The sequence below is a fragment of the Canis aureus genome, chromosome 32, assembly GCF_053574225.1.
Source record: "Canis aureus isolate CA01 chromosome 32, VMU_Caureus_v.1.0, whole genome shotgun sequence".
Classification (NCBI taxonomy): Eukaryota; Metazoa; Chordata; class Mammalia; order Carnivora; family Canidae; genus Canis; species Canis aureus.
In genome coordinates, this window is record NC_135642.1 from 26,038,515 (window position 1) to 26,063,416 (window position 24,902).

Sequence of the window (24,902 nt, forward strand, 5' to 3'; positions counted from 1 at the left end):
TTTACAGATAAGGCAACTGAGATTCAAAAATCCTATGTAATTGCTTTAGGTCACACAAAAGAAAACGTAGAACTCTCTTTTTTTTCCAAAGATTTTATTTGTTTATTCATGAGACACACACAGAGAGAGGCAGAGACACAGGCAGAGGGAGAAGCAGGCTCCCTGCAGGGAGCCCATGCAGGACTCTATCCTAGGACCCTGGGATAGCGGCTTATGCTGAAGGCAGATGCTCAACCACTGAGCCATCCAGGTACCCAAAATGTAGGACTCTTCTTTTCAAGACCTCTTTTTGAGCATCTTTGCCTTCAATGGTCTGGTTGTGTTTAAGTCTTCCAGGAAGCCCCATTCTTGAAAAGACCATGCACACTGTAAACTGTGACAAACATGATATTGACACCTTGGTAAACTCGGTGCTGTGTTTATTCATTTTTAACTGTGAAATCAGAACTTTCTTTTCTTTTAATTGTATTAGAATTTTATTCTTCTAACAGATGATTGTTTCAGACTACTTTTAGTACTTTAAGACCTTCTTTAGTGTTTTACCAGAAAAGGTCACCATCTAAGACCTCCTCACCACTGCCTTTTTAGGATTTAAAGAGTATAATTTACTTATTATTTGGGGTTTTAAGATTATCTTCAGAAAAAAAGGAAATGACAAAGTCTTAATAATCTTTTATGGCTTATTATTTTTTTCCGGATTAAAAACCAATATTTATATAAACAAGAGGTCAGAAAAAAAAAAAAACAGACAAGGACTATACTGGTTTGATGATTAACTTTAGCTCTACAAAATTCAAAATCTGTATGTCCTGCACTTCATATAGGAATGGAAGCAAACATGTAACAGTTCTGGAGGCCATATTAATGATGGATTCTATTTGGCCTTAGATATTTTGGTGTAACCATTCTACCTGGTAACTACACTAATCTAAACTATATGCACCTACTGGCAATTCACTAGGAAGGCAAGGAGCACAAAGCAAGTATAGCTTGATTGTTCAAGCTATACCTCCTCTGCTTCTGAAACAGAGTCAAGTGTTTTCTCATATGTTCCTGGAGTTACTAGAATGTTTCAAAGGTCAAAGTCAAGTTCCTTGACCTCACCTATAGTGCAAGGTTATTGTCCTTTAGAGCCTTTGGCAAGTGTTACTTCAAAGTTCCTTTCTTACCTATCAATACTTACCTCTGTTTAAAAAATGACATGTCATTTCTAACTAATGGAAGATAGACAGAACTTTATTAGAACTCTTATATTAGAATATAAATTCTGATTAAATGCCAAGTATGAATTCTAATCACATATATACAAAGAATCCAGCACAACTGATGCTTCACTTATTGCTTATTTCAAGACAAATTCCTATCTCTCCCCATTTCATGACATGTTTAAATGTAATCAGTAAACTTACAATTTTAAGATGTAATACCCATAGATGAAGCTACTGATGGGAAGTGAGCCCATTTGCTCCACAGAACCCTGGAAATACTCAGGGATTAAAGTGCTAAGTACCTCAGAAGGTAGAGAGGGTAAGGTGTTTGAGTGAGCATGTGTGTATTTGTGTGTGTGTGTGTACGTGTGTGTGTGTAAGGAACAAAGGCAGGGGGATTGCTTGAAAGTCTGTATAAGTAATAGTCAGATTCCTAGGTTATCATCCACACTTCATTTAGTGAAACTCCCCGACCCTCCTACACTTAACAACAAAGGAAGAGGATTTTCGTTTTGGTTATATGCCTTTAATAATTAAACAATATTTTGGAACTGTGAACTAATACTACTTTGAGGAATGAGATATAATATGCAGTTAGTAAATTAGACTATTTTCAGTGGATAATTTGGAAAGTGGAACTTTAACTAAACACATTATAAGTAAAATAACCGTGTTTCCTTTCAGAGGATTGCCCTCTATAAGAATACATCTAATACAGGAGCTAACTCTTTAATGAAAGGTGAAAAGATTTCCCAGTAAGGTAACTCTGTGAAGACATTAGAACCCAGAGAAGGAAAATAGAAGATTACCTTTAGTTGATGCACCTACTCTTTTTAAATTGCCTGGATATCTTTACAGTAAGTGGTTATATATACCTAGAAATTCAAATGCTTTATTATGGAAGAATGTTGTTGAGCTATAGCCTAAGGAGATCAATTTAAAACTGTAGAATATCATGTAGAATATCAAGTGAAGCATCAATTGTGCTGGATTCTTTGTATATATGTGACTAGAATTCATACTTTGCATTTTGCATCAAGTATTTGATAAATACATTATTTCTTCATTAACTGTACAGGGTAGAAAGATTCTTTAAAAAATGTTTTAAAAACACATTATCTCCTCATCAATATTAGGTTATGCCCCTGGCAGAAATCAAGACCAGTTACAGATACTAAATGGAGAAAATCTATAGGGTCAGGAGACATAGGTCAGGGCTTTATTACCTGGTTATTCAGTACAAAGTCTTATTTAAAGACCCCTTTGAAGAAAAATGGATAGTTCTTCTTAGAATCTTCTGCTCAAGGAGCAACTAAACATTATGACTGAAGTAGAGATCCAAAGAGACAGTATGGTAAATAAAATAAGTCAAATATATTCCATTTCCTCATAAATTTACCAAAACAAATTTAATTCAATTGATTTCCCTATAAAAATGATCTTCCAGTTTAAGTAGGGATTCTCTCTACTATCAGATTATAAAGAGATCTTAACTAAATCAGAATAACCAAATGTGATAAAGAAATCTCTAAGTCGATAAAGCCTTTAAACCATGACTCTAACACCATCTTTTTATAGTGGCTTTGCAAGACATGTTAGTAAAAAAGTAGTTTATCAATTTTTTTTAAGTATGTTCCACACCCAGTATAGAACCCAATGCAGGTCTTGAACTCATGACCCCAAGATCAAGACCTTAGCTGAGATCAAGAGTTGGATGCTTAACTGACTGAGCCACTCAGGGACCCCTCATCAAATATTTTCTAAAGTCATGTTGTCATTCTTGAAGAAATAGAAAGGATCAAAACAAAGCTCTCCAATCAGCAATAATCTCAAAATATAACAATATCTCAGCATGTCTGTAAGGTATACTGAGATAGTATTTGGAGATTTTAATCTTGAATTTGTCTCTGAAAATCATTCTACACTCCACTGGTTGGGTAATGACATTCATTGGTCAATGAGGACAGACACTACCTACAAAGAAATAAATAAAATAATTTAATTAAGGGCTGCATAGATTTTTAAATTCACACCTGGCAAAAGAGTCTGAAATTGCAGCAATTTGGATTTGTATGAACCAAGCCTTTGACAAAGAAATGGCTTTGTTTTGGATTCAAAGAGGGCTTGGTTCCAAAGTTTGAACTAGATTGGAGGATCAGAGTTAGGCTTTATAAAAAGTAACCATAGAGTAGAGAACAATACACTATGACTCATGGGCAGTTTTTCATGCCCCAGACAAGAAAATCAAAGAAATTTCCCCCAGCAAAGAGAGAGAGAGATCAGAGAAAGAGGGAAAGGAGAGCCAGAGAGCTAAAATGTCCAAAGGGGCCACTCCCAGCTCTTCTGGGAGCAGTCAGACCTGCGGTAGGGGGACAGATTGATGGAACCGGGTTCAGCAAACAGAGCAGAAGGAGCTATGCCTCACTTCCCATAGGAGACCCTGAAATGACACCCTTGCAGAGGGCCCACACCACCATACGTAGCTTCAGTACAGTAGAAATGGTACTGTGATATGCTTGGTAGATGAAGAGAGCCTGAGTTGCTGGTGTCCCATGACCTGGACAAGATCCATGTTCCCAAGTACAACTGGAGCCCAGGTACACAGACCAGCTGTGCTAAGTGGAGGTACACACAGGATAATGGATGGGAGAAAGGAAAGAACATGCTATATTTAAAATTTCTTTCTTGGACTCTGAATAGTTAAAACAAAAAAACTTGAATCTATTTTCAGAAAGATAAAGACATGAAGCATTAAGCAAAATCATAAAGCGAGGCAGGCCATACAAGCAGAGGCTTAAGGGATATTTGATAAGACTTGGCTTTGGGAAAAGAGACAAGATTTTATAGCTAGGCTTGAAAGAGAGTCCATTGCTAGTGACATGGAAGCTGAGAAGACCTGGGGTATGCTGGGGAGTCAGAGAAAAAATAAGGGGAGGTCTCATTGGTCTGGGGAGAGCATTGGCTAAGAGCCTTTTCTCAGCCACAAGCCAAAGAGGATGCTGCCTCCAGCAGGGAGAAGAGGGCTTTGGGTTGAAGAATCAGCCCACACTTTGTGTTGTTCTCAAGGAAAGACAACAACTTGTCTTGGTCATGTGAAGTGAGAGCCACAATGTACAATCCTATTGGCAGTGGGGGGAGAGGGGGTGGTCATACATACAGACTAGTACAAACGTGATGCCCAGGGATGTGTAATGTACATCCTGTACCCCTCTACTTAGGGGCTCTGTCTAAAGGCTTCCTGAAGCTTGCCTCTCATCAGGGAGGTATGTCTACATCATAGCTCAAGGCCCTGAGAACTGGAGGTCAGTAGGAGCATAATGGAAGGCCATCGATGAAGGAATGTGAGAATTTTACTTAGGACCAACATCGTCACCAAGGAACACCTACAGGGCTTCCAGAGAAAGATACAATACAGACTCTACACAGAAGCCTTTTAGGAGTGGGCATGTCTAAATGAGAGTTAATGTCTCTGTCGGGACCGTGGATAATTCACCAAGAGAAGAAATGAATTTGGAATTTTGCATGCTACTTGGAAATTGTAAATGAATATTTGTTTTCTTTCCAAAAATGATAGATGTTGCCCAAGGGTTCTTCACTCATGAAAATGGCATTCATTGCTTTTGGGAAAGGCCTATTTGACTAAAACAAAGAAGTCTATTGAAGGGCTGAAAGGTAGTGCATGTATGAGTGCACGCATGCACACATGCGCAAGCAGTGTGCATATGTGTCCATGCATGTGTGTCTGTATTCTCTGTGTGAGTGTGGAGTCTGCATACTTGAGCTCAGAGTAGACACAATTGCCTGAAACCCTGCATGTTTTAATATGTTCGAAGTTTCTGGTCATAATGACTCAGATGGAAAAAAATGTAACTTTTCTTAATTGTCAATAAAAATAGAAAGAGCCCCTGATTTCTACAAATGGTGGGAAACATTTCATTCTGCCCTTTTAGGGTAACTCAGACATCTCCAGTTTGAAAGTTCATCTCTTTTGCAAAAACAGCTGAAATGTGACAGAGTATCTTACCCCTAAATATGCCACTTTGGCATAAGGATTATTTTGAACAATAATCCTTATGCCAAAGGATAGACAATTAAGATGCAGATACAAGAAAAGCTCCCCCTTCCCTCCTCCTATTTGCCCAAAAGCAGAACATGCATTTATAAAGGTGTCACTCTTCCTGTCCTTCCAGAAAGGACAAAAGCTCATCTCTGGAGACTTCAGACCCTGTCAGCCTGGCGATGTCTCCAGAAGAATCTATATAACAAACTTTACTACCTAGCCTTTATCTACCATTAGGTACCCAGATATTTGCCTCCACAATTTGCTACCCCTAGAGACTAAATGTCCTTTCCCTGTGTCGTGTCACTTCTCTAAAATTTTTTCTTCCTTTGCTAAGATACTATACAAATTCAAGTTCTAACCAAACCTTTGAGTTGCTGGGGAAGGGGCCTCCCATGTATTCCACACGTGATACACATGTCTGTCAATAAACTGTTTTCTCTTGTTAGTCTGTTTCTTTTTATAGAAGTCCTAGCCAAGAACTCAGATGGGCAAAAGGAGAATTATTTTTCCTCCCCTTTAAACCCAATTCAGGATTCAAATTTAGTTGATTCAAAGTCAAACTCCATATTTAGGCTTTTCTAAATCTTCCTATGCTTTGTCTGCAGGGCTTTGCCCTGAGTGCCGGTGGCAGGTGGCACACAGCGAGTGTTACATTGTGGAGAGGAGTGTCTGGCCCACCTGCAGATCTGCTGGCCTTTGCACCCTGCTGACCAAAGCAATGCCTTGCTTAGCTAAGGTGTCTTATTCTCTGCTGTGTGAACAGCTGGTCATCACCTGCTTGGATCACTTGCTATGTGGTCCTGTCAGAACCTGCTTGGAAGCCAGGAGTACTTCCTAGGCCTCTCTGCTCCCGGTGTATGCTATCCTCAACTGGAATCCAGTCATTCCCCAGGAACGTCCTCTCAGCAGTTCTGCAGCCCACACAGAGGCCATTGCCTCTGGTTCTTGTCCAGGACACACCCAAACCCAGAAAACCCACAGAAAGCCACAATCACAGATTGTTTCTGTGCCTAAGCACCTCACCCCACCATTTTGCTTTATTGTCATTCCTGTGTTGATGTGGAACATTCTCTAGGGTGGCATCCTTTCAAATTTTCACACAGAATATAGCATCTGAGCCTCCTGCTCAAGAAATCTCAAGTTTGAGGTTCTTTATCCCCAGCTATACACCATACTCCCTCCTCAGCCTTTTCTCCAAGCTCCTCTTCCCAAGCCAGGAAGGATTTTTATTGCCTTTTTGTGTGACAGAAATTTGCCCTGACCTCATGTCCTAAACCCTATGGTTTATATTAAAAACTCTAAACTTAGCCCCCCATGCTTTGGTTTAGAGATTGAAAGAATGTTTTAGAGTTTAAAAACAAAACAAAGCAGAAGAGAACCTTGTTCTATTTCAAATGGCTGGCCTTCGTAGCTGGTGTGTGGATCATGGCCTGTTTGCCCTGCCCTGCCCCTATCCCTTCTCTGGTCTGGGGTCCCCACCCACCCTTGCCTACAGGCCTTCAGGGCAGATGGTTCTGGCTGGGTCCTCCCTGAGCCACACTGGCAGGATGTGGGGGTAGGGTAGGAAGGGAGAAGTCTATTTCTCTCTGCCCCAGCAGTATCTCTAGCAGGAGGTACCTTAGTCCACTGTGGACCTAGCTCACTGCAGGAACAGTTTCCTCCTCTGTCTCCAGTCTTGCTGGTATTCATTGCTGGGTAACTTCACCTCTCTTTGGTTTGTCAGTTTCTCCATCTCCTGTGAATCCAGTTACCTATGTTAACTTCTCCTTTGTTGTAAATCCTTAGGGGGGCAGTTTCTGTTTTCCTATTTGACCCTGACTGCACACCCAGCTTTAGAAACACTTGCTTTTGAAATGGGCTTCAAGAGTTAATGACTCTTTAAATTCCTGCTATAAAAATCCTAAACCTTCTGAAGACAGTGGAGGCTAAATTAGGGGCGAATCATGGTCAAAGAAGCTCAAAAATAAGAAATGGATTCATGTATTTTTTTAAGCTTTTATTTATTTTATTTGAGAGAGAGAGAGAGAAAGCAGCAGAGGGAGAAGGAGAAGCAGGTTCAGCAGGGAGCCTAAAATGAGGCTTGATCCCAGGATCATGACCAGAGCTCAAGGCAGATGCTTAACTGGCTGAGCCACCCAGGCGCCCTACATTCACATGTTTTAAAATATCTCACCAGCAAAGCATGCACGGTTACTGCATTTATTGTATTGCTACTTGAATAGACATTTTGCTGTCCTCATATACTCATGGGGCAAAGTTCTCATAGTCATATGATCTTTGTTGGGTCCTACACTATGACTCTTACCTCTCACTTACAAAACGTTATACCCCATGCAGTAGCTAGTCACACAACTCACTTGACTTAATGAGGTAATGGCACATATTCTCAGTTGTACACAATTATTTTTATATACTAAACAAAAAGTAGACATATGAAAGTTTCAGAACACCAGTAAATCTGCAGATCCAAATGGGCAGACGCAAAGATCACACAAATCAAATATCTGTGGGGCCAGAGAGGAAACATAAGTGAAAAAGTAGATCCTGTGTATTACATAAGGGAGTAATGAAAACTAGACGGAAGTTATGTTAATGAACAGAGAAGTGGTCTCTACCCAGATCCAGCTGATTATCCCATGTTAAAATGGGAAACTCTTGCTATGAAATTTTACAGTATTTGAAGAGAAGCCAGAAATCTACATCGCATATGAAAATCGCATGATTTGTAAAGTAATATTAACTAACTCAAAACGTTTTAAATTGGGATCCCTGGGTGGCGCAGCAGTTTAGCGCCTGCCTTTGGCCCAGGGCGCGATCCTGGAGACCCGGGATCGAATCCCACGTCGGGTTCCCGGTGCATGGAGCCTGCTTCTCCCTCCTCCTGTGTCTCTGCCTCTCTCTCTCTCTCTCTCTCTCTCTGTGTGACTATCATAAAAAAAAAACAAAAAAAAAACAAAAAAAACACAACGTTTTAAATTGTGCAAATTAAAAAAAAAACATGTCTTGTGCTAGATAGGACCTCAACTCACCTAACTGGACATTATACTTTGGAGCAATTTATATTATGCATTCAAATATGCTGTCTGAACTCAAAAATATTTGTGGATATTTTAGAATAACCTCCATAATGTGGCTTACTCTTTTGAATATTCTCACTCATGTGAAATATACATTCTTTAGTGGAAGGTCAAGTTTTTGAAAATAGCCAGAATAATAATAATAACATGGATACCTTGTATAAACAGAGAAAAAGTGGAGCTAGTAAATTTGGGTTTACTTTTTGTCACTTTTACTACCCTCATACATATTTATTTGTCACCTCTTTGAGTTTAAAAAATATCTCTGGTATTCTCATTGCAACCATCCGAGATCAAGTAATGAACTCTAGTAAACCATTCCAATAACTTCCCATTTCTCTCGGCTCCCAGGCTTTCTTATATGCATCTTCTTATAGAGCAGCTAACATGTACCTAGCACAATGCTAGGGACTCAAAGAAAAACTGGAAAAAAAATCTCTGCCCTCAAGAAATTCACATTCTAGACATTCTAGTAGATAGGAGGGTTGTGTCTTTGGAGAAGAAGGAGTCTCAACTCTGCCTGAAGGAGGGAATAGAGATGGACAGAACCTGATTCACTGACTGGAACCTCAAGGAAACTGGGCCCTGCCATCCCAATCACTGATTGAATTAGTTATAATCTCCTCCTCTCCACGTTTAAAACAATAGAGCCTTATATTTCAAGCTTTATCTTTGCCAAGAAAACTGTCCTATTTGGTGTTCTGTGAACACATTACCATGCTTTTCTGCCTCTGTGTTTACTTATGCAGCACTCTCCATGTTCCTGCTGAAACACTATTTGAACTTCAAAACTCAACTACTACTTCATCCGAAAATCTTCTGCTAAGTTTGAGTTAATTCTTTCTTTTGAGTTTTACAGAACTTCTTGTCTGTATTTTTATATTTACATTCTGCTTTGATATACAGATTCTTGAGTTCTTGTCTCATTCCTACTAAACAACAGGGATATTTTGGGCATCATCCGAGTCTTATTTTTGATCATCTGCATGACCTACCTAGCATTAAGCTTTGCACAATGTAGGCACTGGAAATTTCTTGTATTGGTGAGAAGGTGAGTTCTCCATCTAGTGGTAAAACTGAAAACTTGCATGCAACTTTTGTCTTAGGTAACACAATTATGATATCAAAAAAAAGAGGGCCTCATTGATATTACAGATTGTTTCAGCTTTAATCTATATTGAGGAATGAACTGTGTTACTTCTCAAGCAGACATAAAGCTCTCTTATAGAATGCTTGATCAAAACATTCAAATCAAAATAAAATCAAACATCAACATCAAAACAAAAGAATTTGTCCAACAAATTTCTCTAGATGATAAAAGGTGATACAAAGAATCATACAGATCCCTTTAAATGAGTACATTTTCTTTATTGAATCTAGATAAGTCTCACCATTGCTTTCTGACCCATGACATAAATATCTGAATAAATTCAGATAATCTCAGACTCTTTTAGTTAGCAAACTTGTATTTGCGACAATTTGTGAGCTAAAGGATTCTCTACAAGTTCTGGTTCTCAGTATGATTCTAACTATTAATCATTCAAGGACAGGTCCAGAAAAGTTAAAGTTAACACTCTGAAATGTAGGTTTTTATAGAAGTTTTTAGAGCAGGACTTCTAGTAGATCAGGACCTACCAAATGATCCAGAGGTTTTATTTGCCAGTTTCAAGCTGCTTTCATGACGCTTTCTCCTTATTCTCTTTTCTCCAGGTTTAACAGGATTTCAGGAGAGAACAACTCTTATCAGCAATGGTGTCCACAAGGGGTGATCTTGAGACCTGAGAAAATGTTTTTTGGTAACTCATATAACAGTTTGAAAACACTACTTTAGCATTTATATCTTTCTTTTAAAATAGGCTTTCTAAAAACAAAGAAAAAAGAAAGTTAGGTTCATTTTGACATTAGGGCTAAAATAAAATGATGATATAATGCTTTCATGAGATTAATTTTTAAATGTCATATATTTTATTATATAGATATTCATTCTAGTTCTGCTCTATTTAGCACTTATAATTCCCAAGCAAAAATGTCTAGGATTTGACTATAATTTTTGTGATATAGTGACAGATTTAAAAAACATTTTTCAGTTCTTCTCATCAGTAAGTTCTTTTTTTTAAAATATTTTCATGCATCAAGTTTTTTTCAATTTTATTTATTTATTCATGAGAGACACAGAGAGAGAGAGAGAGAGAGAAAGAGAGAGAGGCACAGACACAGGCAGAGGGAGAGCCCTACAGGCTTCCATGTAGGGAGCCTGATGTGGGACCCGATCCTGGGTCCCCAGGACCACACCTGGGACTGAAGGTGGCGCTAAGCCACTGAGCCACCCAGGCTGCCCTCATCAGTAAGTTCTATGCTAGTTCCCCATCTCTTGAATCTGGATTCACTATTTGACTTGCTTTGAACAAGGGGAGGGGAGAGGCCCTGAAGACTGTGTTATCAATGGCCAATGATTTAAACAAAAATGCCTACAAAATGTCTAAAATGTCATAAAATGACTAATCTATGGGTCCAGGGGTGCCTGGGTGGCTCACTCAGTTAAGTGGCTGCCTTCAGCTCAGGTCATGATCTTGGGGTCCTGGGATCAAGCCCCATATCAGGCTCTCTGCTCAGTGAAGAGTCTGCTTCTCCATCTCCCTCTGTACTCTCTCTCAAGTAAATAATTAAGATCTTTAAAAAATAAATAAATGAAACAGACTATGGGTTCAGAGAGCCTCTAGTTTGGTGAACATTTCCATGTGTCAAGAGGGTATACATCTCAATTTCATGAGACAGAAGTTCTGTCTCCTGACAGAGTCCTGCTCAAGACTCTTCCAGAACTCTTCCTTTGGCTGTTACTGATAATAAACTAGTAATAGTAAGTAAAGTATGTCCTTGCATTCTGTGAGCCATTATACAAAATTATCAAACCTGAGGAGGGGTCATAGGAACTCCCAATTTGCAGCCAACTTGGAAGGAATTATGTATATCTTGGGGACGCACTGCTTGTGATTGTCCTTTGGAGGTGGGGGCAGCCTTGTGGGATTGAGCCCTTAGCCTCTGGGGTCTGTGGCAACTCTAGGTAGACAGTTTCAGAATTGAATTAAACCGTGGGTCACCCACTGGACATCCATAGAGCATTGGAGAATTGCTTGGCGTGGAAAACCTTCACACTTGGTGTCAGAAGAGCTATAACTATAAAAAGTAGTTTTCTTTAGCCAGGCATCTTTCAGCTCTTTATCTGGGTAGCTGAACATCTTTCCATGTGGCTTGGGGCTCCAAGAGGACAAAATGAAAGCTGCAGTCTTGTAAGTCCTGGCATAGTGTCCTTCTGTTGCATTTTATTTGTCAAAACAAGCCACAAAGCCAGTCCAGATTCAAAGGGAGAGAAAATAGACTCCATGTCTCCATGTGGGGAACAGAAAAACCATCTTTAATCTTTAATCAGCCACAGTCTATCTTATGGCCATAAATTATTTGCATTTCTCCCACATGCAAAATACATTAATCTCCTCCCCAAATCTCCCAAAGTCTCATCCAATATGGCAACAGGTCAGTGTTCAGAATTTCACCATCTGGATTAGGTGTAGATGTAAATGAGTAGTGTGGGTGTGGCCTTTTTCTATCTGGAACTTCGTGAACTAAAAAATTCCAGTTATCTGCCCTCTCCCTCATTAGCCCCCAAACACAATGGTGAGAGAGGGATAACAGCAATTGACACCATTCCCAGGGGAGGAAACTGAAGGCACATGGTTGCTTGAGTCCTTAACAATTCCAAAATCCAGCCACATACACGTTGCCAGTGTCTCTGATCCAGGCACTGTTACTTGATTAGGGCCTGCTTCTGTTCCCAGCTACTATTCTTGGCTGTTGGCTCTGTCCTCAGATATCTTTTTCCTTTTCCATTAGAACTGGTGCATGTTTACAGCTGAGTAATTTGTCAGTCTGCCTCTTGAGCATGAAAATTTAGGGGCCCAGAAGTCTTCATTTCAAATCATCTTTGTTCCTTTAGTCTAAGTGTGTATAATTCATTTAAAAATGCTGTGATTTTCTGTACATTAAATTATAATCTACTTCATAAGACAAAAGTCAATTCCTCATTGGAGACAGGCTTTCTCTACTTTGGGCTGTAAAGTCTTAAAATAGGTCTTACAATCACATTCTCAACTTGGTGTTGACTATGGTCACATTTTGCTGGGAACGCCCTCAGGCCATTTCTTGCTCTGAAAAACCCTGTGGGGGAGGAGGGCGGGGGAACGGTGGGAGAAGCTGAGAAAAAGAGTTTTATTTTCCAACCCAGGAAGCCCATGGTTGCAAATATTTTCTCTATATTCTGCTTGAAAACTGAACTGCTCCTTCTTTTAGTTCATGTCTCCTTCTATGTTTTATCATAGTCAGTGAAAAGAAGCAAGTTAGCCCATTTGGCACTCTACCTGGAAATATCCTTAGGCCAGATCCACAAGTTCATTAAGTACATGTCCTATCTTCCATGTCACTGTAGCCTTGCTTCACTAATTGTTCAATCAAAAAACACAAATAGGGACACCTGGGTGGTTCAGTTGGTTGAGTAACAGACTCTTGGTTTTGGTTCAGGTCATCATTTCAGGGTCCTGGGATTGAGCCCTGTGTCAGGCTGCATGCTCAGTGAGGAGTCTGGACTCCATTTGAGGATTCTCTCCCTCTGCATCTCCCCCTACTGTGCTCTCTGTCTCTCTCTCAAATAAATAAATAAATAAATAAATCTTAACACACACACACACACACACACACACAAATCTATTTTTCCAGCCTTTAATCACAATTTTCTCCCTGCTTTTGCCACACTTTTAGCCTTTCACTGTGGCTGTCTCAAAATCAGTTTCAGATTTCTGTCACAACAGCACCCCACCTCCAGGAACTACTTTGTTTCAGTTACCTATTATCATGTAATAAGCCATCCCCAAATGCAAAAACTAATACCAATGATCTATCATTTCTCATGATTTGGTGGGTTAACTGCAGTTCTGTGGCTGTATTCTCCTAGGAGCTTGCTGTGTGCACAGTGCACTTGTTCTTCAAAGTATGTCTCCATGTGCCTCCTATCATTTGGTGGTCAAGCCTAAGTCACTTTTCAGCAGAGAGCCTTCTAAGAGGACAAACCCCAACATGCAAGTACTTATCAAGTTTCCTTCCATTGCACTTCCTAATGTCCTATTGGCTAAAGCAAGTCACACAATAAAGTCAATGTGGTACATCATACCATGGGCATGAATATTGAATGGCATGATTTTTGAGAGGGGTCACTGTCTACCATATTCTCCAACTTTATGTCTTCCCTTGTTCACTATGCTGAACTTATACTGTGTACCTTGTGTTCCCTGACACAGAAGTCTCTTCCTTGCCTCAGATTCTTTGTTTTGATTTTTTCTACCTGGACTACTTTATCTTCTCCTCAAACTGCTGTTTTTTTTATATTCTTCTAATATCAGCTGAAATATCACACCTCCGCCTACCTAGGCACTATCATATTACCTTGTTCCTTTCTTTCTTGCTATCTAAAATGATATTGAGTTTTCTAAAGTGTTCACTTTTTTCCTCCCCCTACCAAAATATTAGATTGTGTGTGTGTGTGTGTGTGTGTGTGTGTGGCAGGGGGGGTGTCTTGTCTACTTTGTTCACAGCTTGTATTCCCACTACTCCAAATAGGCTGAGCACATCATTAAGTACTTAATAAGTTTTTCTGAATCTTTATAAACACATAGGTGGATGAATAAATGAAGTAACTAAATCTTAGTGAAAAGGAATTTATAAGTGAATATATTTTTATAGAAAATATATCAAAATTTTAAACATCTGTTAACTACTAAAAACCAGGAGTGATCCAAAGAAGTCTTCTTTGATAACTGGATTTTAATATTCATTTTATAGTTTGCTGAAGTATTTAAAATAAGTGATGCATTTGGAATTTGCTTCAAAATAATCTGGAGGATATGGAGAAATAGGTTGGGGGTACAGATGAAGTGAGATTGTGAATTGATACTTATTTAAGTTGGGTTAGTGGTACATGAAAGTTTATTATACTGTTCTCTTAGCTTATATATTTGTTTGAACTTTCCATCATAAAAAGTTTTAAAATTACATGTAGACTATTAAGAGAGTGAAGACCATTAGAAAGGTTGTAAAAAATTTTCACAACTGTGAATTAATGTATTTATACTTCCACTTTTCCTACTTTTTTAAAAGAGAGGTTTCTATCCTCATAGAAGGGGGGCATTTTTAAATATCATCTAGAAATGTCATTGGCTACATAATTTATTATTTAGATATTGCATTTAACCTGAAATAGACCTCATTTTAAGATATTTTTGGAACTTTGTACACAGAACAGATTTCTATAAAGCAAATCATTTCCCCATTGATTTTTTTTTCAGTTTTGAAGGAATGCTCTCCTACCTACTGTTGATTCCCTTTCTGCTAACTAGAGGTCAAGGGAGGAGATGGGAAGTACAGAAGCTCATGTAAGCACTGGCATTTTGCCTTGATCTGCAGCTCAAGGCAGGTATCTGATGCAACAAATTTTTCTGTTCTGTGCCTGGATCAAGAGTGATCAGGGAGAACAGGAATTTGCTCCAACAGATGCCATCCTCAAGCTGACAGTCACTTTGCTAGGGCCTGATATCTGCTCATCTGTTGGCAGAATTCAATAAATAAGAGACTTTAAATTATTATATATCTTCCATACAAGTCTTAATATAGGGGAATATAAAAGAAATGTGTCTTTGTCTCAGGTATGAAGGAGTCTGAAGACTTAATTAAAGAGCTCAGGAACAAGTCTGTGCTTAAAACATTATCTGATATTTTCCACCCAGAACTAGAAGGAAACCAATATAAGGTTACAGACTGCCATATACCAAGCATTCATTTGACAAAAGGGGTATAGGGCCAAAATCATCTAGCTTACAGAACCTACTCACAAATGAGCCATGGAATTGAAGATGTAGTTGTCTGGACAGAAGACCAAGTGGCTGGTTCCAGACAGAGCAGGATGTTGCTCTTCTACTGAAGACCCTCAGATGTATTACCAGGTAAATCCATTCAGGAAGACCATTCTGTTGGGCATCTCTGCCTCTGGAATAGAAATAAGGAAATAAACATAAATTTGTTTTAATGGAAGTCTCTTTGCTAGGATTTGTCCTCACCCACCACTCACATACAGCCTTCATACAATGCTGTCTAATTACAAAGGAGGAAAGGTCAAGTCACAGAAATGGAGGGAAGAAACCTAGGGAAAGAGGGGCATATCAGGTGATGGTGCTTTTGGCTTAAGTAACAGTGGGCTGTAAGTGTGGGTTGCTTCTTCTAGTGTTACCTTCCCAGGCAGCTGCATGTTCTACGGTAGGCCCTGAATTTGTAGCAGAAAAAGCGCTGGTCCAGAGGCCGAGTGGTCAGGGTATTGGTCTGGACTTACTAATTTCCAAAGTCTGCCTTCCCATCTGAACAAGGAGGGAAACTTCTACCTTCTCTGAGATATCAAGTTCTATAGGTCCAGGAATCAATAAATAAGTGGCAAGATAAAAACTTATAGACTACTGGAGAGGTGCAAAATAAGGCAGGTTTGTAGTTAGGGCCTCTGGAGAACCAGGGCTTTCTTCAGGTAGGTAGCAGATCTTTGAGAAAGTACTTCCCTACTTTGCAATTGTATTCAAAACCCCACCCTGATGTTGGCTTTTTTGAATAAATTGAATGAAGGTGTCTACCACAGTACTCGATGAATGTAAGTCTCCTGCTCCCTTCCTATAGATGAAACCCACCTTCCCACTGTAGGACTACCTTACTGGACAAGAAAGAGAAATGCTACTGATTTGCAATGCAAGCATAGGTCTATGTCAAGACTTTTAAAAAGGAGCTTATTAAAAATTTTTAAAAATATATTTGTGTAACATAATTTCCCAAAGACTAAAATAGACACCAGTTACCAAATAAAAAATAAAAATATATTTTATTATAATTCAGTTAGATTTGAGGATGTTAGGACTTACAGATTCACACAATAAACTAGTAGCTTAAATTTAATGCAAATATTTGGAATCCTGCCAGAAAGACCATAAGGCTATTGTCAAATCAGTTAAATTTCTTTTACAAGCAGTAAGGGTGGCCATCTGCTATGGTTGGCAAAGAAATGAACCTATTTCAAAATGTAAACACATCTCAGTCTTCCTGCCCTACAGATCTCAAAGCAAGCATCTTGACTAAAGACAATTTGGATCTATTATTTAGTATTCAATTAAAAGGATATCCAATGTCTTTAAACAAGCAAGATATTATTATTAGATAATAAATGTTCTATTTACTTGCTATTATAAAGGATGACAATTTCTTAGCTTGACAGTTTTTGTGTCTTCTTGAGAAATTCTATGTCAATTCAATTCAGCAAACAAAGATAGCACTGCTACAAATCACTGGGCATAGAGTTTTGAGGCATACAATGAAAGGGGCCTTTAAAGAGCCTTGGATTTAGTGGGGGGGATTTGAATATACACATTTGCCCATAGAAGGCAGAGTATGACCAGAGTCCTCAATCCTGTGCCAGAGGGGTCTTCTTATTTTATAGGAAGGGGTGGCAAAGTCGTCCCCCTCAGATGGCAGTTGAGGTGGACTTTGAAGGAAAGTATGACTCTTATTGTAAAAAACAATAGAGAAATCTGAGCAAGATTTAGAGGCCTAGGAGTGTGTGCTCTGTTCAGGAAACACCAAGTAGTTCTGTTTGACTAGATAGATACGTTTTGTAAGATGGAGCTCAAAAATTTGTGTGGGAACAATAGTGAGCATCTATTATGTTTTTTGTCTGGGTTTGACTCCCTTCTTCTGGAAACAGCACCCTGATTTTCCTTTAGAGAAACTATACCTGCCCTCTTTTTCAGCTCATGCAATTTGAAGGAGCTGATTATGCAGTGCTGTGAATACCATCCAAGGGAGCTTGGACATAAAGTTATATATTTTAAATATCTTATTTAATAGAATGAAGAAACATAAAAATCTTCTTAAATGAAAAATGCTCAAACATATACAGAAGTAAAACAAAACAACACAATAAGTCTCTATAACCTCATATCCAGACTAAACAATCATCAAGATTTTATCATTCGTCTTCTATCCTCTTCTCTTTTACTGAAGTATTTCAAAGTAAATCCTGAACATCCTGGGTTTTCACTTCTACATATTTTAGCATGCATCTCTAAAGAGTATGAACATTATCTTACAAACAAAATGCCATAATCATACCTTATGATTCCTTTGGATCAATTAATACCCACTCCACACTAAAATTTCCCTGATTATCTTGGGGTTACTGGGTGGCCCAGTTGATTAAGAGTCCAACTCTTGATCTCAGCTCAGGTCTAGATCTCAAGGTCGTGAGTTCAGGTTCTGTGTTGGGCTCCCCAACTATCTCAAACATGTCTTTTTAAGCTGTTTTGTTTGAATCATGTTCTAAACAAGGTCTACATGTGGCATGTGGTTTTTTATAGCTCATAAGTCCATTTTAATTCATAGCAGCCCTCCTCATTCCACTTTTTTTCTCTTATGCCATTGACTTGTTGAGGAAACCATGTCAGTTTTCCCTTAGAACGTTCTCAATTCTGGATTGGTCTGGTTGCTTCCCTGTGGTGGTGTTTCTCTATCTCCTGTATTTCTTATAAATGGAAATTACCTGATGTCTGCTTGCCCCACATTTATTAATAGTAACCCTAAGATTGATTAGTGTATTCAGGTGACAACGGCCTGATCCTTCCACTATAAGAGTTCTTATCTATCTACTACCTATTCATTTCATTCATTGATGATCTTTGCCTGAATCTTCTATTTCACTAGGAATTGTAAAGTGGTAATTTACTAATTTTATCACTCTTTCCACACTTATTACCTGGGATATTTCACTACAGAAACATTTTTTTCTGGGTCATGTAGAGCTATTAGGTTATCTTAAATACAGTTGATAGGGGAAAGGCAAATTTCCTTAAAATTGTCAATTTTTAACAAGTAGAACTTGAAAAAAATTAAACCACAAAATATAACACAGATACAGAAAACCACATAAAATAAATTAATACTTTAATTAATTATTGTAAGCAAATACCCTTGTAACCATCACCTGGAAGAGGAAATAGAACTTTGGTGGCCATCTCAGAGATTCTCTTTGTGTCCCTTACTCTGATTTTTATGGTAATCACTTCCTTGCTCTTCTTTATATTTTATGATTTAAGTGTGCATCCCTAAATACTATAGTTTCATCTGTTTTTTTATTTAATATAAACTTTCATATGACTTTTTATTTTTTATTTTTTTATTTTTATTTTATTATTATTATTTTTAAATGTCTTTTTAAATCTACAAGTTCTCCTTCCTTTTTTTTTCTGTAGAATTTATTTGTCAAAGAAACTTGACAGAGTTGTAGAGTTTTCTAGACTCTAGGTTTTACTGATTGCATCCCCATGATACAGTGTTTCATAATTTATGTACTTCCTGTAAATTGGTAATTGGGTATAGAAACTTATTAGATTTCAGTTTAATTAAAAAAAAGACTTCAGTTTGATTTTTAGAGGCAAGACTACTTCATTGTGGGTTGTGTTCTTCTGCTCTTCTGAGGCACATAATGTCTGTTTGTCCTTTTTTGTGATGTTAGTAGCCATTGATGCCTACTGTTTAGATCATTTCAATTCATTAGGGAGTGCAAAATGATGCTTTTCAATTTTATCACTCCTTTCTCATTTTGCTAGCTAGAATATTCCTGTATAGAGCAACTCCTCCTCATCTATTATTTGGTTATCCACTGGTACAGCTCACGTAGGAAAGGCAGAATAATATTTGATTCTTTCCCTTTACCCAACTTTAAAAATAGAGATTGGTTGACTATCATCTTTAAAAAGAGGTAAGTTAAATTTTTTTTAGGATCATTAAAACTCATAGATTGAAACAGATTTTAAATGTTTCAATCCACTGAAATGATTATCTGTATTGAACAGTTATCTCATCTTTGGCCAGTGGCAGCTTCTTCAAGTTGGCTCCGCAGTCCTTTTGATATGGCCTCAGTAGTCTTTGATAGCTTCCTTGCTATTTTATGGCAAGATATTCCATGAATTCATTCTGATACTTCCAATTCCAAGTCAGGACTCAATTGTTATTACTTAACGTCTTCTCAGGCACCAGAAAACAATAGAATTAGACTATCACAGTTATTATTTACATTGCCTTGCATTACACAACAGTCTCAGCAAAATCACCCATTCTGCCACCACCAGTATTATTTCAAAAATTAAAAAATTGTCTGCATATACCCCCTTCCATTTTCTACAGTTGTATTTTATCAACATTCAGACATATATTCATCGTATATTCTCTCTAACCCTCATGTAGTCTTCGCTTTACAAATAAATGGCTAATGCTCACCAATGGTCCTTATGTCAATGTCTCTCTAATCATCCGAATGTCTGAAGTTTGTTCTCCAGTAGATTCTTTAGGCAATGCGCAAGGAAACAATACCGAATGCTCATATCTGCACAGTTTTCCCAACAGAGGATGCTGTCACACATTTTTTGGAAACCTGATAGGTGAGAAGTGGTAATGATATAGTATTTCAGTTTTTATTTATTAATTTGGCATAGTTTTATTTTGTATTTCTCTTTTTATGAGATGGTTGAACTTTTTTTTCCTATGCTTAAGAAGCATTTCTTTTTCTGTGAGTTGTCTCTTCATATCTTTTTCCACTTTTCTACTTGGTTGTTGGTTTCCCTCCTCCTTCTTTTAGGAGCTCTTTCCTAATATTAGGGTTATTACCCCTTCTTATGTGATATGGGTTACAAATATCTCTTCCTACAATTTTTTGTTAGACTTTGCTTATGGAATTTTTGCACATGATTCTATAATATGTTTAAAATCTTGTATGGTTATTCCCTCAAACATTACTTTTTTTTGTCAGATTATTTTTGTGAGCATAATTATGTTCTCATTTTAATTGTATATCTAACTTACCTAGTTCCAGAAAATAATCATTGTCACTTTTGTTGGGATCATGTTAAATTTAACAATTAACTTAGGGAGAATTGATTACTTTATAAGTCTTTCCATCTAAGAACATAGTCTCTCATCTTATTTGCTCTGGTCTACCTTGTATCTTTCACTAAAAGTGTTATAAAATTTTTCCTTATATAAATTTTGCATGTTTCTTATTAAGTTCATACCTGGATATATAAACTTTTTGGTTGCTACCAGAGTAAGGGTCTTTCTTTGCATTGTATCTTTTACAATGATTATATATATGAGAATATTAACTTATGAATATCAAAGGCTTTTGCGTTACAGATTTCCATGGTGACATTCTTTAGAAATTTTTAGAGAAGTAAGAGAATTAAGTATTTTAAGTAAGCAATGATTCATATACTAGAGCAGGATCAGGAAGGAGAGGAAGGAACTCAGAGAGATATGTACCTCAAAGGTTTAGGACTAGGAACTAGTTTGATATTGAGGAGAGTTTGAAGGAAACGGCACATGAGGCTTCAGCTGGGTGACTGCAATGATGATAATATTAACAGATAATAGGAAGAGGTGAAGGTTGGGAGAAGAGAGAACGAATTTCAAATTTGAGACATTTAGACTTAGAAATTCAAAGTAAAATCTGAATTGGATTTGGAAGATTTGAAAGCTATTGGGTAGAGCTGTAGGAGTATTTGAAATGACCAAGGAGAGAGAGTAGAGTAAAAAGAGAATAGCCAATTATAGGACATCAAAGGATTTTTTTTTTTAAAGATCTTACTCATTTATTCATCACACACACACACACACACACACACACACACACACACAGAGGCAGAGACACAGGCGGAGGGAGAAGCAGGCTCCATGCAGGGAGCCCGATGTAGGACTCAATCCTGGGTCTCCAGGATCACGCCCTGGACCAAAGGCAGGCGCCAAACCGCTGAGCCACCCCGGCTGCCCAAGGATTTCTATATTAAATAATAGGCTGTAAAAGCTGACCCCTGAAAGAAACCAAGAATAGAGTTTGGGGAGGAAGTGAATCAGAATACAGTCATAGAAACAAAAGGACAGTGTCACTGGGTTTACTAATTACAGAATCACCAGTAATTTTCGAGACAGTCCTTTCAGAACTCTTCAGAGAATGAGGTAAGATTGTGAAAAATTAAGTGAAGAGATCATAGTGAATTAGGGGCAGACTTGGGTAGAATATTTAAACTATGTGTATTTCTGGTTTTTTTTTTTTAAAGATTTTATTTATTTATTCATGAGAGGCACAGAGAAAGCCAGAGACATACGCAGAGGGAAAAGCAGGCTCCTTGCAGGGAGCCTGATGTGGGACTCAATCCCTTGACCCCGGGATCACGCCCTGAGCCGAAAGCAGACGTTCAACCACGGAGCCACACTGGTGTCCCAAAACTTGTGTGTATTTCAAACATGTGAAATCTAAATACAAGAGGTCTCATGATGTAATGTTTTAAATAATCTATGTAGATACCAGTCAAGGGAATGTGCGCAGATGACAACAGGTTGGTCTAAATTTTACTGTTATTTCTTGCTTATGGTCAGATACCTAAATACAAAGTTCAGCCTTCTGAATATACATTCTTATTTTAACTCCTGATGGATGTGGGTTTGTAGCTTCAAGTGCCACACATAACACTTAAGTGCTAAAAAGAATTTTTCCCTCTCCTAGATAAATATATTTATGTAAGCACTTATAACAATCTTTATAGCTTACAGGGCTTACAAAATATTGTTATATCCTACTGAACTTCATAAAAGTTGCCAGAAAGTAACCAGGATAGTGATCATTATTCTTAATGAGTATATAAAAGGGAAAAGAATGATAGAACCAGGTCTAGATCTCAGATGTTCTTGACTCCTAGCCTCTAGGCATATGCTAAGAGTTAACTGAAGGAAATGCTTCTTCTAGGTATTTTAAGCAGAAAAAGACTTAATGAAGGGAATTAGATGCTTAGACATAATCTTTAGGCTGTGCCTCAAGAAATCACTCCCAGAACACGGTGGTTGACCATTAAGGGGACGAGTTCATACCTGGAATCACTGCAAAGATCAGGGAGCCAGACCAGGAAGTTCACGGATTCTGCTACTGCTACCATCACTGCCACCATTCAACTGCATCTTGACATTCACGGAACTGGTGACTTGGCAATGGAATGTGGATCCTTGATAGGTGAGAATCTCAAGAATAAATTCAAGAACACCGCTATTGAAAGACTTTGTCACTGTGAGCTTGTTTGCAAGGAAGTCACTGAAAGCAAGGAAGGTAGCTTCTGCTTCATCTTCATCCTCCAGATCTTTCAGGAATGTACCTGACAGATGGAATGTAATTCATATCCAGAACCTAAGCTGTGAAGAAGTCAAGAAAATGTAGTTTTTGGCTTCCCAGGATCTGCTTATTATAAGAGGCTGGAACAAAAATTGTGCAAGCCAGTCCACAATATTTGCCATAGAAAAGTCTTTGTTCAAGATATTGGCAAAAATAATAAACAGTCAAGAACCCTGTGGCCCACCACTGGAAAATGCTCTCCAGATGGCCATCATAACTCATATTAGAATAACTTGCCCAAGTTATAAATGGCAGAGCTGAGACCCAGGACCAGGTCTGAAACCAATGACCAGAATGTTGTAATGCCTCTGACTCTGATTCATTAATTCTCTTCAAGTGTTTGAGCAATCTGTAATCCACCTAATTTTATCTATTTTTGGACTGCTATATATTCAAGTGCTGTGCTAAAATCATGTAATTCTTTCTTAAGATCCTTTCATAACTTACCAGTTCCAATGAAAGAGATGCAGTTTGCCATTCTTGAGGGGAACTCATGATGGTTTAGTGATCCTCAAGCTAATCTAACAGTTCCCACTGCTGCTGAAAACCTGTGGCTACACTGAGTTATAATTTGGATTTTTGTTCTGACAAAACAGTCAAAATAACTGACTTAAACCAGGAAGAAATTTCTCTCTCCTGTAAAACATTCAGTGGCAAGCAGGGCAGGGCAGGACTATTTCCCTCACTGTCATCAGGGCTTCGGGTTCCTTCTGTATTGTTACTAAATCAGCCCTAGTGTATGGCTATTAACCTCAAAGACCAAGGGAGTTAAAACTAGAATTCTAACCGCACAAGTGCATTCCAGCCAGCAGGGAGGAAGGAGGGCAAGTACATTTCAAAGAAACTTGCATACAAATCTTTTGATGACATCCTTTTGGTTGAGAACTTTGTAAGTGGTTCCACTTAACTAGAAGTGAAGCTGGTAAATGTAGCGTTTCATGCACATGGCTAGGAGAATGCTGTTAGTGGCCAATAGCAGTCTCCGTTATAGTGACATTGCATCCTGTAAGCCTGTTCATTTGCACCCTCATTATGTCGTAAAAATCTCAAAATGTCTTCTCTAGCAACTGACACAGAGACTGACACATTTTAGTCGCTTTATTATTTATTCAACAAACAGCCCGGTTCCTATGTCCTGATGAAATTTTAAAAGTGGTTTTAAAAAATAAATGATTAGGTTTACCTCTAAGAAATGTACTTGCAAAATTTAGTGTAAAAAAAATGAAAAGGAAGTGTAAGAGATAGGATTGAAGGTTTAAGAGAAATAAAACCCACACAAAAATCAAACCTAATTCTAAATTTTAAGATAGAAGAAAATTTTCAAAAAACCACCAAATCAAACTACTACAGTAGGAGTTAGAACAAATATTTAAGTATAGTATAGTTCTTACTCTTAAGAAAGAGTTCTTAATAACATTATATGGTTAAGCACTAGCCTTTGGAATCCAATTATAATCCTGGCTCTTCCTGTTATTAGCTGTTATCCCTACCAGTTAATCCCCAAGCTAAGATTTCACTTGAAAAATGGTATTCTTTCAGAATTATTCCAATGAGGAAATGAGAACACATGCAAAACACTTAATAGCAGGTCTAGTGCAAGGAAATATTCTATACATAGTAGTGATGCCAATCTCATGATACATCTTATTTTTAAAATTATTTTTCCCTTCTCTCCAAAATTAAGTTACTTAGAAATCTATCTTAAAAATTGTAGTCTTTTTGTTTTTCCCTTTCTTCCTCGGATGCAGACTGTAGCTCCAGAGCTGGTCATATACATATTTTTAAAAATCTCAGATTATATTAATAAATGATCCCATTCTAGTTATTTAAAAATCATATATAGCAATGGACAGCAAAATCAATCTCTACTTCATATATTTAACAAAAAAATTTTGGTCTGCTATCACAGTAATAGGTACTTAGGCAATTTGCATTTATGATATCAGTAATACCTGATTCTTTATATTCAGAGAGGAAATGCAGGAGACCAGTTAAGAGTTTACACCAGTAAACAGAGATTTCTAAACGTAGTCCTTACTATGAAACTTTTGCCCCGTTCTTAGCTCCTCAGCATGTGAATTCTTACTTTGTTTCTTCTATAAAGCATATTGTATTGGGATATATATATATATATATATATATATATATATATATTACTTTTCAAAGAACGTATAATTACAAGACTGTAAGCCCCTCAAAAGTGGGAACAAGGGCAG

The 24,902-nt window shown here is 37.8% G+C and overlaps 1 long non-coding RNA gene across 3 annotated transcripts; it reads right to left on the reverse strand.

The window, feature by feature from the left end:
* Positions 1 to 104: 104 nt before the first annotated feature.
* Positions 105 to 24,763, reverse strand: LOC144303261 (uncharacterized). 3 transcript variants are annotated; one of them, XR_013370318.1, is made up of 5 exons: positions 22,392 to 24,762; positions 19,752 to 19,905; positions 15,281 to 15,434; positions 9,984 to 10,126; positions 105 to 373 (listed from the first exon to the last, which is right to left on the reverse strand). It is a non-coding gene; the product is annotated as an uncharacterized LOC144303261 (long non-coding RNA). The 3 variants fall into 3 exon arrangements; XR_013370317.1 differs by lacking the exon at positions 105 to 373 and having other exon boundaries at positions 9,498 to 10,126; positions 22,392 to 24,763; XR_013370320.1 differs by lacking the exons at positions 105 to 373; positions 19,752 to 19,905 and having other exon boundaries at positions 9,498 to 10,126; positions 22,392 to 24,756.
* Between the last annotated feature and the right edge of the window lie 139 nt (positions 24,764 to 24,902).